The sequence below is a fragment of the Lissotriton vulgaris genome, chromosome 9, assembly GCF_964263255.1.
Source record: "Lissotriton vulgaris chromosome 9, aLisVul1.2, whole genome shotgun sequence".
NCBI lineage: Eukaryota > Metazoa > Chordata > Amphibia > Caudata > Salamandridae > Lissotriton > Lissotriton vulgaris.
Window position 1 is genome coordinate 678267734 of NC_141697.1, and position 16126 is coordinate 678283859.

Consider the following 16126-nt stretch of genomic DNA (forward strand, 5'->3'; position numbering starts at 1 on the left):
GAGAAGGCCCTGGCTCCCCATCTGGTGAGCTTAAAGCGGGGGACAACAAGTTGGAATAGTCCCGAAGAGCGCAAACACCTTGTGGGATGGTACCGAGTAAGGAGGGAGCTGATAGCGCCTTTAGATCCATCCTCGAGTGCTCTATAGGTCATACACAGAATTTTGAAATAAATTCTGTGTTGGATAGGCAGCCAATGAAGGTCTCTCCTCGCAGCAGTGGCAGAGGAGGTCCTGGGAAGATCTAGGACAAAACGTGCAGCGGCGTTCTGCACGATTTGCAGTCGATGTATAAGGCCCTTGTTGGATTCCATGTAAAGAGAGTTGCAATAATCCAACCTGGAGCCAACAAGGGCGACTGCAATCTGCTTGCGTGCTTGAGGAGACAAATAGCTGCGAATTCTGTTGAGCGTCCTGATCACGCCCCAGCAGGTCGAAACAGTCCGATTCACCTGTAAGGACATCGAGAGCGAAGTATCGAACACTACACCCAGATTTCTGGCAGACTGAGAGGGAGTGGGGCAGATGCCAAGAGAGGGGGGCCACCACTCATCCGACCAGATGTCTTGGTCCTTTCCAAAGACCAGGACCTCAGTCTTGTCGCCATTTAGCTTCAGGAAGTTGGTAACCATCCAATCTGCAACATGTTGCATACAGGACCTGAAGCTAGAGGCAGATGTTATGACAGAGGACTGAGTAAGTGAAACCATGATCTGGGTGTCGTCGGCATATGATACCACCTCCATCCCCTGAGATCTTACTAGCCTAGCAAGGGGGGCCACGTAGATGTTGAACAGGGTCGGACTTAGTGCCGACCCCTGTGGCACCCCGCATTGCAAAGACTTAGCTGGGGAGAGGTGGTCGCCGAGCATCACTCTCTGTTCCCTATCAAGGAGAAAGGAGTTAAGGAGACTCAGGGCCGAGCCAGTGACACCTGCCTCCCTAAGCCGAGATGTTAAAATGGCAGGAGACAGAGTGTTGAATGCGGCTGTGAGGTCCAGTAGCACAAGAACAGTTGTTTGTCCAGCATCAACCTTGCGTCGGATGTTATCGACTACAGAGGTGAGAGCAGATTCTGTGCTGTGGTGTTTTCGAAAGCCATGCTGGGTTGTATCAAGATACTCCGAAGCTTCAAGGAAAGAAGATAAATGGCGGTTCAGGTGTGCTTCTAGGATTTTAGCAGGTGCAGGGAGCAAGGAAATGGGTCTGAAATTTTTCAAGAGGCCGGGATCAAGTGAAGGCTTCTTGAGGAGCGGCTTCACAATGGCCTTCTTCCATATTGATGGAAAGGTGCCTTGATCAATTACCCTGTTCATTACCTCGAGTAGGGGAGGGAGGAGGCTATTCCTACAATCTTTAAGCTTTTTAAGAGGCAGAGGATCTAGTGGAGAGGAGGATTTTGTCTTATCTAGAAGAAGATTCAATCCCTCCAAAGACATAGAGGGGAAGACAGAAAGGAGGCTAGAAGGGGCAATATCCAGTGCCTCAGAAGAACTTATGCCTGGAGGAGGATTTTCAACCAAAGAGAGGCGTTGTACTTCTAAGGAAGTATGAATATCAGAAATTTTTTTATGAAAAAAGTCTGCAATGTCGTCACAGAGACGTTGAGAGCAGACTACGGGGTCTGGAAGTTGGAGGGAGCCAAGAGAGTCAGCAATTTTAAAGAGCTCCCTAGAGGAAGTGAGTGAACTAGTGAGGTTGGAGAAGTATTCCTGCTTCTCCATAATCACTTTCTGCTTATACTCCCGTAGAGCAGACTTGTGAGCCTCCCTATCCGAAGGATCCCAGGATTTCCTCCATCTCCTTTCGCTACTTCTGCAGCCCTGTCTTAGAAGTCTAAGATGGTCCGAGAACCATGGCGCTGATGGTTTCCGCCGGGCTACATATCGTAGGGATTCAGGGGCAAGCGTTTCTACTGCAGTAGTAATAGAATCCTGCAGGGATTGTGCTGCCTCATCTGCGTCTTTTAAGGAGAGAACCTCTGGAGTAGGGACAAAAGGGGTAAAGGCCTCATCAGTAAGGTTTCTAAGATTTCTTCTAGAGACAAAAGAGGTAGTCCCTTTCTTAATAGAGTGAGAGGTGGAGTAGGCTAAATTCAAGGGGACCGCAAAATGATCTGTCCACACCAACGGTAGAGGTGTGCCGCTGGAGAGTCTAAGATCATTAGAGAAAACCCCGTCAAGAATGTGACCCGCTATGTGAGTAGCATTAGTAACAAGCTGAATGAGATCACAAGCTCCGAGAGATTCAACCAGTGATAGAGTGTCCTTAGAATGGACCTCATCGAGATGAAAATTGAGGTCACCTAAGATGGTGAAGGAGGGCTTTCCAAAGTAGCGTTCAACGATTCTCAACCAATCAGAGGCAAAATTAGCTCTATGACCAGGCGGCCTGTAAATCAATATGCCCTTAAAAGAGACTGAAGGGGCGCAAGTAATACAGAAGTATAGAGCTTCGAAGCGATCTTGGGGCGAGGAGAGTAAATTAACCGTACATAGCAGGGAGGATTTGAAGAGAATGGCAATGCCTCCTCCTCTACGTTTGGGTCTGTCATGCCTATGTAAGGAGTAGCCCTCTGGAATTGCCAGAAGAAGATCATGACCCGAGGAGTCAGTGGCCCAGGTCTCTGTAATAAAAACCCAGTCTGGCTGCCTTTCATCCACAAAATCGTGGAAGGCTAGATTGTGCTTAATTAGTGAACGCGCATTTAATAAAAACCCAGAGTTATGAAAAGTAGTGGGCCGTGAGGGGGTAGGACAGAGGCTGGTAGAACAAGTGACCAGAGGGTGGAAAGAGAAAGAACAGGTCATACAGCGGCAAGAGTGTAGAAACTCCAACGGAGTGAAACGATGTAAAGAGGGGCATGAAGGAGGTCTGAGAGCCAAAAGCGCAGAAAAAGCATAGCGCAGGAATGGCTTACTGGGGAGTGGTGGAGCGGAGACCAGGTCCACGCCGACCTGCAGCCCGTCCTCAGCGCGGACGGGCGCAGATGGGCTGAACTCTGGCTTAACTCCGGCGTCATTCTGGCGTCCCCGCAGCGCGTGACCGCTGCGCGTGGGCATGGCTCAATTTATGTACTGCTCGCCTCCTAGAGAGAGGACTGGAGCGTGCAAACAACAACCCCCCAAACTAAGATGGCCGCCAACGAGACGTGGGCGAGGGACCCGCCTAAGGCGGTGAATCACCAATTAGAGTGCAAGATAGAGGGGCAGAGATGCAAGTATGCTTGGCCGGCGATTTTAAGAACAAGGTAAAGGCTACAAAAGAAAATAAAACCAAATGACCAAAACGGGCTTTTTAAAATATCCAGTAAGCTGCAGGCAGGTCGCACTGCGAGTAGAGCGCTGCTGGTAATGCGCTGAGCGGTAGGAAGTGAACTGCCGAGATTTGCCTTAATTTATGCACTGCTCGCCTCCTAGAGAGAGGACTGGAGCGTGCAAACAACAACCCCCCAAACTAAGATGGCCGCCAACGATCCCTCCTACGTTTGTGTTTTAGTAGTGTCCAAAGTTTTTTGTGTTACATTTCCATGTTTTTGAGAATTGTAGGATGATCTGAGTGTGGGACCTTCAGTTGTTTATATATTTTCAAGCAAATGTTTCAAGCTTAATGGGGTCATCCAATATCAAGAAAAATACAGTTTCTCCAGTCCTGCATCTTTATCATCAACAAGAATAGGCACTATAGAATATTTAATGTTGAATGGGGCTCTGAAATCTATTATGACATAAATCTCCAGGCAGCCCTTCTGAGGTGTAGGATAGTGTTACTCCGAGGTTCTTGAAGGATCTTGTTGGTTAGAATAAACAGTTTAACTGGGGATATTTTTAAGCAAGGACCTGAAACTATGATCTTCGATTTTGCAAGAATGATCTTGAGATTGTTGTGGTGCAGTAGTTTTCCAAAGCTCTGATTTGTGTTTGCAGGACAGTGTGTGTATGGGCCAAGAGAATGAAATGGTTCACAGATGTTTATTTTTACCCAACTCAGTGGTTCTGGTCATATCAACCTCGGAAGAAAGGTAGGCTAAGTTGACCTTTTTGGATTTGAACCTCTGACCAGAAGATCACATACGCATACCTTGAGTGGATGCATTACTCTACTGAGCTACCAGACACAGTTGAAGAATCTTTATACCATCAATCCTGAGAGTATATGGAGAGGCTTCTATGAAAGCCTCATTGGTGTAGAGATTAAATAGCAGAAGTGTTAAGTAGCATCCTTCTTGACACCTGTGGTTGTTACAATTGATTCACTTTTCTCGCTGTTCATGCCACCTCTGGCTTGAGCCTTTGTGTCTGAGTTACGGTTCTCCGGGTCTCCCTTGCATAGGGTATATGTACATATCCTCCAGATCTGCTGATAGAAGATGCCTCTCGCCAAGTTTGAAGGCATAAGAAAATACAGAAAAGGTGCCTGTAGAGGTATCTTTCCTCTCCATTGGAGAACTTGTATACATGTGGCATACGTTGAAATTCTGGTCTACAGTCGACCAGCCTCCCCAAAACCTCAGAATGTGATCTGTGATTTCCAATTTGATCTACTCCACAATGATGTTTGTGAAGATTTTTTATTTTTTCAATTATGCAAATGGACGTCTAAAAGCAGTGGTCTTCAATCTTTTTTAGGTCTCGCGACCTATCGATGTGCGCAAGCGCATCGAGCGGAGCGAGAATTCAAGTGGCGAAAACATCGTCAAACTAAGGGCTTTCAGCCCCGCGGTTTTCATGAAGTTCACGTGAACAAGCACGCGCATTCAGGGCCAGCCCAGCACATCAAAGGGCTTCTCCTCCCCTTTCATGGCCGGCCGCAGGCCGGCCGTACTCTGTTTCCCAAGCCCGCCCCCATCCTCCACGCATCTCCTTTCACCATGCCTGCACTCTATACAGCCCAGCACATTAAAGGGCTTCTCCTCCCCTAATTATTCATGGCCGGACGCAGGCCGGCCGTACTCTCAGTTTCCCTTGCCTTGCATGCAGTGAGAGGAAACAACCCCCCAAGACCCACAGCTCAAAATTGTTTAAGAGCTGTACATAATATCATGGTTTCAAAACTAAAATTTCACAAACTGTATATTACCTTGCCCTGTACTTTAAATATTCAGGTTCTCTTGTCTCCCGCACCTTCATCCTGCCTACTATCCTTTGCCATTTCGTCAGCGGGATGTGCGTTATCCTATGCTGACTTCGCCAGCGTTACTCCGGAACCTCTGACTGCCCGGCAACCGCAGTAATCCCGGAATCGACTTTGCTGCCTTGGACCCCGGCTTGTACCTCCGTGGCCCGCCGGCCCCTGAGCACCGTGACGGTCGTGCTGCTTGCTCGCCACTGTAGTGGGGACAGCGCCGCCGTCGTCTACAGCTGAGACGTCAATTTGCTGGCCGGCGGACCGGCAGAATTTCACATCGCATTCGCTTTACAGCCCGAGTGCGTGGCTAGGTTGGGAGCGAGGCGGACCTCATTACTGGATGTTCTGCCTCGACTCCATTGTTGCTCCTGTTTAGGGTTGGTGACTGTAGGAGAGTAGGGTCTGCAATCCTATGATCACCCAGATTTTTTTGCTTTTGTTTCACTGGTTTACGACTTTCTCTGGCTGTGGGCCTGCCAATCAGACCCACAGCCTGGCTGTTCTCTTTCTAAATTACCTCATGTACCCTAGGTGCATCTACCAATTGGTACTGGGCCACCTTATCAGACCCTGTAACTCAGGGCATAGGTGTACCCAGGGCTGCCAGGGGCTGCAGCACGTATTGTGCCACCCCTGGCTGGCCTCCTAAATTTGACACAACTGGCTGCATGACAGCTGGGGCAAAGTCGTGTAATCACCCTTTGCTGTAGGTGTAGTATACCTATACCTAACCCTAAAATGGACACACAGATTCCTATCAGTCACTCCTATGGCAGGCCTTGACAATCCTGAAGGCAGAGTGCTTGGAATCGTGTGAGATGGTGCTCTGGCATGAGCTGAGCCTGTCTGCAGCTTGCGGAATCAAGTCCTAATAGCTGTTCCATGATATCGCATACCATATACTCTTAAGTGCATTATAATCCTCGCGGTTAAATGCTATCTTTGGTATTGCTTTATCAAAACATGTCGAGTAAGGTGTCATACGAATTGGAATACTAACCCCTCGCCAATTCTGGCGACGGGGTTAGCATTCCACCCTTCTAGAGGGACACGACATGTATGTAACTGTGAACCCCGGTTAAAGTTAACTGAAGCCTCAGCTCCACAAAATGGATGCTGCCACCACAGACACGAGTCTGACCCCCTGCAGCTGGGAGTCCTTCCAGCGAGGGGAGCCTGGACAAAGGGTTTCCTGTCAGGGGCGGTGCTAGCACCGTCCCAGACATGGTTTTGTGTATCCTGGGTAGGCAGGGCTTTACAGGAAGGTGACTGCTGAGTGGCACCCCGGTGCTCACTACGCATAGGCCGGTCTGAACCAGTTCCAGGGGCACACCAGCCCCTGGCCTGGGGAAGTCCGGCATGGCTGAGGGGTGTAACCACCCCCCACCTAGTCCCACCCATAGGCAGGACCTAGTCACCGGGTCAGCCCCCTTTTTTAGTATAAAGATGGGAGCGGGCCCCCTGTTAAAATTAGATCATCTTTGGAATCAAGATACCACTTTCTTCGAAAGGACTTCACGATTTCTTCTTCAAGATTCTCCCTTGTGGCTAAGGAGTAGTCACCCTGCATCCGCAGGCACCATCCTAAAGAACACTGCGGTCTGCTGCAAGTCCTTCATCACGAATCCGACGACCCAGCTCGACGAGACCCGGCTTCCCTGGCCCCTCTGACCTCTACTCACCTCTACAGCCCAGCTGAGAACCGTGAGTGCGACGAGACCTCAAGGGACCGACGATCGCCAAGACTGCACGACATCTTTACTGCAAGCCCACCGTGTCCTCCACTGGTGAGTGCTTTGGGGTCCGAGAAGCCCCGACCCTGCGCAGCTCCAGCACCCAAGATCAGCCCCCCTGCATCTCCACGATCTGCGTGGGGCCCTTCTGCTGTTTGCTGTGCACCGCGTTGTTTGGCTACTAGCCGGCTGGCTTGTGGCCCTCTGAACGACGCCCAACGACTTCACGACTGCTGGTCTGGTTGCTCCAGGCTGGCCTTTGCTTCCTTCTTCAAGAGAGGCACCCCGGACCCTCCTGGTCCACTCCAGACGCCATTTTAGGTCCACCGCGTGGGCTTGAATTTGCCAAGGCTTTGTTGCCCAATCCTGGGTCCAGCGACGCCGACAGCTTCTATCTTCGTGGGACAGCTCGATCCTCCATCCTGGTCGCCGACAACGCCTCCTGGTCCGTGAGATCTTCGAGTCAAGCGTCACCCACTCACCTAGTCGAGGTGGCTACCATCCGGTGCCCTCCTGGTGCCCACTGACTACTGGCTAGTAGTCTCGAACTTGGTCCCCTCTGCTTTCAGGTGTCATCTATCTTCAAGATCCAGGCTTGGATCCGACTGAACTTTCTTCACTGGTCACCGGCCAGCATCTTTTCTTCCGGCTCCTGGTCCGTCTACGAGGATTCCCGACGTCTTTTCAGACCTATGCAGCTGCAGCCCCTGGGCTAGGTAACTTCGGCATTTCGGTGCCCCAGCATAGCCTCACTATCCAAGGGTCAGAATCTACTTTCGTTTTCTCCCTACCAGGTCGGGTTCGCCCGAGAACACTAACTTTCTAATTCCTAGCTACCATAGACTTTTGTCCCGCATCTCGCGTGAGAGTGCACACACTGCACCCGAGTCCCCTAGGCCTCCTAGACATAATCTAACGATTCCCTAGTCAAGTCCTAGCGATTCCAAAAGCTATTAGTACTGTACTTACCTGCTAGGAATTTCGCATTCCACTTTCAGAGTATATGGTTTTCCGTGCCCCTCGGGCATTTGTATATACTGTGCTAACTTAAGTATTTTTGTAAGAGTTTTGGTTTGTGCTTAGTACCCTGTCCTCATAAAGAGTACAGGGCTGTTGTGATCTTTAAATAAATAACTGTTTATTTTCATAACACTTGTGTGGTGTCCTTTCACTTGGTATTCAAGGGGTATATGTGTGGTAAACAGCGGGCTTAACGCGCCCTCTCGAGTCTTTAGCCTTAGACTGCTCGTATCCACGCTACTAGGATAGCTGGTCTATAAGGTTGACTTACAACCAATCATCAATAAGGGTTGCTGGACTGATACATAGTGTTCACTAGAATAGTGAGCACTGCATATCAGGCCACCTTCCCACATTGGTGAGCAGCGGTTGGGATTTGAGCTTGCTGTTGTTTTACCACACGTATCCTAAGAATATCTTGTTGAAAGATCACATAAGTACTGTTAGGTACACATAACTAAAGCTTAGAATACTCTGAGTTCTACTGAACCAGCTGTTGTAGCTCCTCAAGGCTTAGCACACCTTGGCTGCAACTTTTAGCAAGGGATCAGTAGGTAAACACATAGTGTAGGTAGGTGCATCACTTACACCACACTAGAAACAGTATGTCGGACAAAGGAGGAAACACTGAGGTTCCCCTTGTGTCAGTTGACCCTCCACAGGTCATCCCTTCAAGATATACTGCGCTTAGCTTCCATGAGTTACGACAAGTGTGTACCTCTAGGAAGATTAAGCAGGGGTCTAACCCCACAACTGCCTTTCTGATTGGTCTCTTAGAGACTCATGATGCAAGGAGGGCTGGTAACCCAGACCCTTCTAATTCAGATGGCAACATGCCCTCCTTACAGGGTCCCTTTGATGCCCAGGACCATCCTCTTCAGGAAGCAGATGATGCTGATGATGAGGATGATGATTTGGTATCAGGGGATGAGGCAGAAAAGGAACAGGTAGAAGTCAGCAGACTAACCAGGTCCAACTTAAGCAGACATGAGATGGGCACTAGGGGACCCTTGGGGCCACTCTCAGGTCAGCTTAACATTGGGAATGGACGAGATAGATCTCTATCAAGAGGCTCTATCAGATCCCTTCATACCAATGGCTCTCAACGTTCCTCTCAAAGGGGAATGACATCTCCCCAGAGGAGAATGTATGAAGCTAAGGAAAAGGCAGCCAATCTGAGGATTGAAAGGGAAGAACTTGCCCTGGCCAAAGAGAGGCTTGCCTTTGCTAGAGAGCAACAATTGAGTGGGACAGTCCCCACTGGTGGCAGCATTGTACCTAGCAATAGGGAAAGGAGTTTTGATACAAAACACCTTGGTAAGATAGTGCCCCCCTTTAAACAAGGGGATGACATCCACAAATGGATTACTGCTTTGGAGAGGGCCTGCACTGTGCAAGGTGTTCCCCCAAGTCAGTGGGCAGCTATCTTGTGGCTCTCCTTTGAGGGTAAAGGAAGAGACAAGCTCCTCACCACAAGGGTGGAGGATGCTAATGATTACCAAGTCTTGAAAAATGCACTGGTTGATGGGTTTGGCCTAACCACTGAGCAGTACAGGGTGCTGTTCAGGGATACCCAGAAAACTCAGTCTCAAGATTGGGCTGACTTTGTAGATTGTGCCACTAAGGCTTTTGAGGGCTGGTTGCTGGGCAGTAAGGTTACTGATTATAAAGGATTGTACAATTTGATGATGAGAGAGCAAATTTTAAACAATTGTCAGAACCAGTTGTTGCATCAGCATCTTGTTGACTCAGATCTGACCTCTCCCCAAGAATTGGGAAAGAAGGCAGACAGATGGGTTAGAACAAGAGTTAAACAGAACCAGGGCCAGAATCAAGGTGGTCAGAAGAAAGCAGACCAGAAGGGTAAGGATTCGAAAGGGGAACAAAATGACCAGAAGTCTTCGACAGGTCCCCAACAACCCAAAGAGGGTGGGGGTCAGGCTCCCCAAAAGAAGAAAGAAGGCCAATCTAAAAGGTGGTGCCAATACTGCAAAAGTAAAACTCACTGGTTTAGTGAGTGCACCAAGAAAGGAGGAGGGCAGACTCCTGCCACTGCAGCCCCTAAGGCACCTGTGCCCCCTAGTACAGCCAGCAGTGGTAGTGCACCTCCCAAGGGTTTAGTAGGGTTAACCCTGGGTTCTGAGGGGAGTGACAACTTAGTTGGCACCCTCACTCAGGCTGTCCTTGTCAGTACAGGGGATATGGATATGTCCCCTGACATAAGTCCCAATACTTTGGGCAAATACAGACAGACACCTTTTATTAATGGAAAAATGGCTCAGGCCTATAGGGACACTTGTGCCAGTGTCACAATGGTGACACCTAGCTTTGTGGACCCTGGACAGATCATGCCAGGTACAGAATTCCTGGTGACCAATGCAAGCAATGTCACTACCAATCATAGTATGGCAATTGTAGCTTTCTCCTGGGGAGGGGTAACTGGCCAAAAGAAGGTTGTAGTTAGTTCAGACCTCCCAGTGGATTGTTTGTTGGGCAATGATTTGGAGTCATCACAATGGTCAGAAGTGGAGCAGAGGACTCATCTGGAAATGTTAGGTTTGCCAGCACATGTGTTTGCTGTGACTAGGTCACAGGCCAGAAGATGCCCCACTGAACAGGTGCTGGATCCTGGAACAATGGACCAGACACCTTCCAAGAAAAAGAGCAGTAGGGTTAAGGCTGTGCCTTCCCCCTTGCCCCAGGTTGTGGATCAAGTCTCAGAGGAGGCTGACCTGCAGGAATTGAGGGAAACTGAGCCTAGAGAGTTTGAACTTGATCAAGTTGAATTCTTGGGTTCAGGGGGACCCTCAAGGGAAGACCTGGGGAAGGACCAGTTAGGCTGCCCTTCTCTTGAACCCCTCAGACAGCAGGCTGCTGCTGAGGCTGCTGGGAACGCCACAGGTACCCACAAGGTATACTGGGAAGATGGACTCCTGTACACTGAGTCAAGAGACCCCAAGCCTGGCATGACCAGGAGGCTGGTTGTACCCTTGTCTCAGAGAGGTTTCCTACTTACCTTGGCCCATGAGATTCCCTTAGCAGGACACTTAGGCCAGACAAAGACTTGGGACAGGCTTGTCTCACACTTTCACTGGCCTCACATGAATGAGGATACCAAGGAGTTTTGTCGCTCCTGTGTCACTTGCCAAGCCAGTGGTAAGTCAGGTGGCACAACAAAGGCCCCCCTTATACCAATGCCTGTGGTGGGGGTGCCCTTTGAAAGAGTGGGGATTGACATTGTTGGTCCAATGGAACCCCAGACAGCATCAGGGCACAAGTTTATACTGGTGGTAGTGGATCATGCCACCAGGTATCCTGAAGCTATTCCACTTAGGACCACCACAGCCCCTGTGGTGGCAAGGGCCCTAGTTGGAGTGTTCTCCAGAGTGGGCTTCCCTAAGGAGGTTGTCTCTGACAGAGGTGCAAACTTCATGTCAAGCTATTTAACTGCTATGTGGAAGGAGTGTGGTGTCAATTACAAATTCACTACACCCTATCACCCACAATGCAATGGGCTTGTTGAAAGGTTCAACAGGACCCTAAAAGGGATGATTCATGGACTACCTGAAACACTCAGGCGTAGATGGGATGTCCTGATGCCCTGCCTTCTGTTTGCTTACAGAGAGGTCCCACAAAAGGGGGTTGGCTACAGCCCTTTTGAACTTTTGTATGGGCATCCTGTGAGAGGCCCCTTGTGTTTGGTGAAGGAAGGATGGGAGAGACCTCTCAAAAAGCCTGCAACCAACATAATGGACTATGTACTTGGTCTCCGCTCCAGGATGGCTGAGTATATGGAGAAGGCATCAGAAAACCTTAAGGCCAGTCAAGAACTTCAAAAAGCTTGGCATGACCAAAAGGCTGTCCTGACTGTTTATCAGCCTGGACAGAAGGTGTGGGTGCTGGAGCCAGCGGCCCCAGCAGCACTCAAAGACAAATGGTCTGGGCCCCACACAATCCTTGAGCAAAAGGGAGAGGTCACCTACCTGGTGGACCTTGGAACTCCCAGGAGTCCCCATAGGGTACTCCATGTCAACAGGCTCAAAGCATATGTCGACAGGAAGGACATGAGCTTGCTCATGGCCATAGATGAGGGACAGGAGGAAGAGAGTGACCCTCTCCCAGACCTGCTCACTCAGAATCCTGATGATGGGTCAGTAGATGGTGTTGTCTTTTGTGGCAGCCTCTCTGAACATCAGCAGAAAGACTGTAAACAGGTTCTTCAGTCTTTCAGACGTATGTTCTCTCTGACACCCAGTCAGACCAATTGGTGCACCCATGAGGTTGACACTGGTGACAGCCTGCCAGTCAAGAGTAAAATCTACAGGCAGCCTGATCATGTTAGAGACTGCATAAAAACTGAAGTGCAGAAAATGTTGGAATTGGGAGTCATTGAACCCTCAGATAGCCCTTGGGCTAGTCCAGTAGTTCTAGTGCCAAAGCCTCACACCCAAGATGGTAAGAGAGAGATGAGGTTTTGCGTAGACTACAGGGGTCTCAATGCAGTCACTAAGACTGATGCCCATCCAATACCAAGGGCAGATGAACTTATAGATAGATTGGCTTCTGCCAACTACTTAAGTACATTTGACTTAACAGCTGGGTATTGGCAAATCAGGTTAGCTGAGGATGCCAAGCCCAAAACAGCATTTTCAACCCCTGGTGGGCATTATCAATTTGTGGTAATGCCCTTTGGTCTGAAAAATGCACCTGCCACCTTCCAAAGGTTGGTGAATCAAGTCCTTACTGGGCTGGATGACTTCTGTGCAGCATATCTAGATGATATTGCTGTCTTTAGCTCCACCTGGGAGGATCACCTGGTCCACCTGAGGAAAGTGTTAGAGGCTCTGCAAGCAGCAGGCCTCACTATCAAGGCCACCAAGTGCCAGATAGGGCAGACACAGGTTGTATACCTGGGCCACCTTGTAGGTGGAGGCCAGGTTCAGCCACTGGAGAGCAAAATACAGTCAATCAGGGACTGGGCTCCTCCAACCACCCAGACTCAGGTTCGAGCTTTCTTGGGCCTGACTGGATACTACAGAAAATTTGTCAGGAACTATGGTTCCATTGTGACACCATTAAATGAACTGACAAGTAAAAAAATGCCAAAAAAGGTTCAGTGGACAGCAGGCTGTCAAAAAGCATTCGATGACCTAAAGCAGGCCATGTGCACAGCACCTATCCTTAAGAGTCCAGACTACTCCAAACCATTCATTGTCCAAACAGATGCTTCTGAGTTGGGTGTGGGAGCTGTTCTTTCTCAACTGAATTTTGATGGTCAGGATCAGCCCATTGCTTTTATAAGCAGAAGGCTGACCCCCAGAGAGAAGAATTGGTCAGCTATTGAGAGGGAGGCCTTTGCTGTGGTTTGGGCCCTGAAGAAGCTGAGGCCATACTTGTTTGGCACTCACTTCAAGATTCAGACCGACCATAAGCCCCTCTTGTGGCTAAATCAGATGAAGGGTGAAAACCCCAAACTGCTTAGGTGGTCCATTTCCCTACAGGGGATGGACTTTACAGTGGAACATAGACCTGGTACTGATCATGGCAATGCCGATGGGCTCTCCAGATATTTCCACTTAGAACAAGAAGACTCACCTGGTCAAGGTTAGCTTATTGTCCCAAAGTTTGGGGGGGGGTCATGTAGGAGAGTAGGGTCTGCAATCCTATGATCACCCAGATTTTTTTGCTTTTGTTTCACTGGTTTACGACTTTCTCTGGCTGTGGGCCTGCCAATCAGACCCACAGCCTGGCTGTTCTCTTTCTAAATTACCTCATGTACCCTAGGTGCATCTACCAATTGGTACTGGGCCACCTTATCAGACCCTGTAACTCAGGGCATAGGTGTACCCAGGGCTGCCAGGGGCTGCAGCACGTATTGTGCCACCCCTGGCTGGCCTCCTAAATTTGACACAACTGGCTGCATGACAGCTGGGGCAAAGTCGTGTAATCACCCTTTGCTGTAGGTGTAGTATACCTATACCTAACCCTAAAATGGACACACAGATTCCTATCAGTCACTCCTATGGCAGGCCTTGACAATCCTGAAGGCAGAGTGCTTGGAATCGTGTGAGATGGTGCTCTGGCATGAGCTGAGCCTGTCTGCAGCTTGCGGAATCAAGTCCTAATAGCTGTTCCATGATATCGCATACCATATACTCTTAAGTGCATTATAATCCTCGCGGTTAAATGCTATCTTTGGTATTGCTTTATCAAAACATGTCGAGTAAGGTGTCATACGAATTGGAATACTAACCCCTCGCCAATTCTGGCGACGGGGTTAGCATTCCACCCTTCTAGAGGGACACGACATGTATGTAACTGTGAACCCCGGTTAAAGTTAACTGAAGCCTCAGCTCCACAAAATGGATGCTGCCACCACAGACACGAGTCTGACCCCCTGCAGCTGGGAGTCCTTCCAGCGAGGGGAGCCTGGACAAAGGGTTTCCTGTCAGGGGCGGTGCTAGCACCGTCCCAGACATGGTTTTGTGTATCCTGGGTAGGCAGGGCTTTACAGGAAGGTGACTGCTGAGTGGCACCCCGGTGCTCACTACGCATAGGCCGGTCTGAACCAGTTCCAGGGGCACACCAGCCCCTGGCCTGGGGAAGTCCGGCATGGCTGAGGGGTGTAACCACCCCCCACCTAGTCCCACCCATAGGCAGGACCTAGTCACCGGGTCAGCCCCCTTTTTTAGTATAAAGATGGGAGCGGGCCCCCTGTTAAAATTAGATCATCTTTGGAATCAAGATACCACTTTCTTCGAAAGGACTTCACGATTTCTTCTTCAAGATTCTCCCTTGTGGCTAAGGAGTAGTCACCCTGCATCCGCAGGCACCATCCTAAAGAACACTGCGGTCTGCTGCAAGTCCTTCATCACGAATCCGACGACCCAGCTCGACGAGACCCGGCTTCCCTGGCCCCTCTGACCTCTACTCACCTCTACAGCCCAGCTGAGAACCGTGAGTGCGACGAGACCTCAAGGGACCGACGATCGCCAAGACTGCACGACATCTTTACTGCAAGCCCACCGTGTCCTCCACTGGTGAGTGCTTTGGGGTCCGAGAAGCCCCGACCCTGCGCAGCTCCAGCACCCAAGATCAGCCCCCCTGCATCTCCACGATCTGCGTGGGGCCCTTCTGCTGTTTGCTGTGCACCGCGTTGTTTGGCTACTAGCCGGCTGGCTTGTGGCCCTCTGAACGACGCCCAACGACTTCACGACTGCTGGTCTGGTTGCTCCAGGCTGGCCTTTGCTTCCTTCTTCAAGAGAGGCACCCCGGACCCTCCTGGTCCACTCCAGACGCCATTTTAGGTCCACCGCGTGGGCTTGAATTTGCCAAGGCTTTGTTGCCCAATCCTGGGTCCAGCGACGCCGACAGCTTCTATCTTCGTGGGACAGCTCGATCCTCCATCCTGGTCGCCGACAACGCCTCCTGGTCCGTGAGATCTTCGAGTCAAGCGTCACCCACTCACCTAGTCGAGGTGGCTACCATCCGGTGCCCTCCTGGTGCCCACTGACTACTGGCTAGTAGTCTCGAACTTGGTCCCCTCTGCTTTCAGGTGTCATCTATCTTCAAGATCCAGGCTTGGATCCGACTGAACTTTCTTCACTGGTCACCGGCCAGCATCTTTTCTTCCGGCTCCTGGTCCGTCTACGAGGATTCCCGACGTCTTTTCAGACCTATGCAGCTGCAGCCCCTGGGCTAGGTAACTTCGGCATTTCGGTGCCCCAGCATAGCCTCACTATCCAAGGGTCAGAATCTACTTTCGTTTTCTCCCTACCAGGTCGGGTTCGCCCGAGAACACTAACTTTCTAATTCCTAGCTACCATAGACTTTTGTCCCGCATCTCGCGTGAGAGTGCACACACTGCACCCGAGTCCCCTAGGCCTCCTAGACATAATCTAACGATTCCCTAGTCAAGTCCTAGCGATTCCAAAAGCTATTAGTACTGTACTTACCTGCTAGGAATTTCGCATTCCACTTTCAGAGTATATGGTTTTCCGTGCCCCTCGGGCATTTGTATATACTGTGCTAACTTAAGTATTTTTGTAAGAGTTTTGGTTTGTGCTTAGTACCCTGTCCTCATAAAGAGTACAGGGCTGTTGTGATCTTTAAATAAATAACTGTTTATTTTCATAACACTTGTGTGGTGTCCTTTCACTTGGTATTCAAGGGGTATATGTGTGGTAAACAGCGGGCTTAACGCGCCCTCTCGAGTCTTTAGCCTTAGACTGCTCGTATCCACGCTACTA

The 16126-nt window shown here is 50.0% G+C and overlaps 1 protein-coding gene across 3 annotated transcripts in view; it reads left to right on the forward strand.

Moving 5' to 3' along the window:
- Positions 1-16126, forward strand: part of SYMPK (symplekin scaffold protein) — a 1074905-nt gene that overhangs the window by 886896 nt on the left and 171883 nt on the right. The window lies entirely within an intron of this gene.